This window comes from Octodon degus, unplaced genomic scaffold (assembly GCF_000260255.1).
Source record: "Octodon degus isolate 3935 unplaced genomic scaffold, OctDeg1.0 scaffold00115, whole genome shotgun sequence".
Lineage (NCBI taxonomy): Eukaryota > Metazoa > Chordata > Mammalia > Rodentia > Octodontidae > Octodon > Octodon degus.
The window spans coordinates 1,337,328-1,340,010 of NW_004524691.1; positions in this window are offsets into that span (position 1 = coordinate 1,337,328).

The following is a 2,683-nucleotide window of genomic DNA, read 5'->3' on the forward strand; positions in this document are numbered from 1 at the left end:
TGAAACAAAACAAATATTGGAATAGCAAATAAATGACCACCACTTCTAACAGTTTGAGGATAGGATATTGAACAAAGTTCTAGTATGTTGTGGACATGGATAGAGTTCATGATGCTTACAGGTGGCCAGGTGCCACTTGTGGCACTGAGCTACTATTTCCTTGATATCCACCATATAGACCCAGACACAATCATGACCCATAGGGTGTAGGAGAAGTCCATTTGTAGAGTATGCTCATGGAAATATTTAGCTGCTATATACAAAAGAATAACTGAAAGACTGTTTTTGTATACCTCTTATTCTCCTGTGTGTAACTGTTTGCCCTGTCTGGTGGGTTCTTTCCATTCTCATTCATGGAGATGTGCTCATTATGCTCCTCTACTAGAACATCTTTTAGTAGTCTGTGTAGGTTTGGCTGCATCATCATGAAATTCTTAAGTTGTTCTTTGTCATGGAAGTATTTCACTTCTCCATTATACTGGAGAGTTTTGCAGGATATAGCAGTCTGGGTTGGAATTTGTTTTCTTGTAAGACTTGTAGTACTTTGCTCCATGCTCTTTTTGCCTTGATAGTTTGTGAAGAGAAATCTGCCATTATTCTGATGGGTTTTCCTTTTTTTTTTTTCTTATTTTATTGATAAATAAATGGCAATGTGACAGTTTTAAAACTGATTAATAGGACAATGTCAATAATTAATAATTGCACATTGTTATCTTCTTAGTGGTTATCCATAGTACAAGATGCAGACAGGATATCCTGTCCAAACACTATTAGTACAAATCTTTCTTCTCATTGAATTAAGCAAAAGTAGCTGTATATAAACCCTAACTATTCTGTGTATACAGATACAAAATAGTCCTTCCTTTGTATCCCCTTTTTTTATTTAGTCCTGTCAGAGATGAGTATTCCACTGGCATGTAAGTACTATAGGTGCACAAATTCAGCAAAAACAATCCAATACAGTCCACCAGTCCACAATAGTAGTGGGTTATCCGCAGAAGTTGTTGACTTGAGCCTTTCACAGCTCAGCATATTAATATGGCTTTACTTTATATACCTTGTTTTTATCTACTGCATGGTTAAGACCAAGATAAAGCAAGACGTATATAACAAGAAATGTGACTTTTGTATCTGATAAGGTCAGCCAAGTACCCTCAGGATTTATCGTGCAACCCTCTACTGCAGTTTACAGATCCTTTGTCAGTGTCAGCCATATGGATGAGTCATGGCCATTGCTTGACCAATTTTCTCTCTGGGAAAGCCTGAGAGGATGTTTTCCCTCCATGTGACTCTCCTTAGGCACACTCTATGTCATTGATAGCATTGCTCTGTGGCCCCATAATCTCCTTGATCAGAAAATATGGGACACAACTGAGTTACATGATGTTACAGTATAGAATCTCTTATGTCATGAGTCTTCACTGACCTTGGAAGGTTTGGGTCAAAATGTTGGCTGTCCTTGCAGCTCTTCTATTTCTCTAAATTTTGGTCTACAAACTTGATGGTTTTTGAAGAGAAATCTGCTGTTATTCTCATGGGTTTTTCGTTCTTTCTTTTCTTATTTTAATGAGAAACAAATAACAATGAGACAGTTTCAAAACTGATTAGTAGGACAGTTTCAATAATTAATACATTGCACATTATTATCTTCTTAGGTTGTTAATCCTCCAGGAAAGAAGTGAATTATTACCCTAAAACATATGGAGTTGGGTTTAACCTCACTATCTGTCTGAATATCAAACATCTTAGGCATAACATGGAACAAGTATTTTCCATTAAGTATTGATATGTTAAACTTGAAGTCCCTACAGAATATGGAGAAAAAAATTTTAAAAATGAAGAATATTTAAAGAATATGAATAAACAATTACACATTTTTACACAGAAATATAGAAATCTAACCATAAATAACATTGTAGCAGGACAGTCCTGTGACATTTTTTTCCTTGTGTCTTTTTTAATTTATTATCATTTTTTAAAATTTACTTGAGAGACAGTATGGTAATAATTGGTATATCATGACAAGAAGTACGTATTTAGAAGGCCAGAGTGGCAGGCATTCCAAATATGACCCATGGATTATACATTGCTATCTTCAGTGCATTTACTTGGTTCACAGGTGTCAACATATATAGGCAGTCAGGGTGAGAATCCTATAAATTAACTGATAGTTCCAAAATCCTGATGATGTTTCTCAAGATCATTGCCTTACCAATCTTGTGAGTATAAATGTATGGCTTTGCCCCTGTTATGCTTCCCAGATTTTCTCCTTGCTTTCTCCTCATTGTCCAATTCTCAAGTTCTTGCTTTCCTTATAATTGTGTTATACCTTTCTATTTGTATTTCTTCTTTTGAGTTTTTATCCTAGGGAGACTATATGATATTTATACATGTGGGTCCGGTTTATTTCACTTATGAGTATATCTTCAAGTGGCATCCACTTAAATATAAATGCTTCAAGTTTATCATTCTTTATAGCTGAGTAATATTCCATTGTACAAAAATATCACATTTTTTTTTCAACTATTCCTGATGTGATAGGCATCTTGGTTGCTTCCAAGATTTGGCTAACACAAATAGTACTGCTATAAACATAGGTACACATATAGCACTATGATATGATGTTTTCAGTTCCTCCAGGAAAATTCCCAGTAGGGAGATAGCTGGCTTGAATGTGATTTCC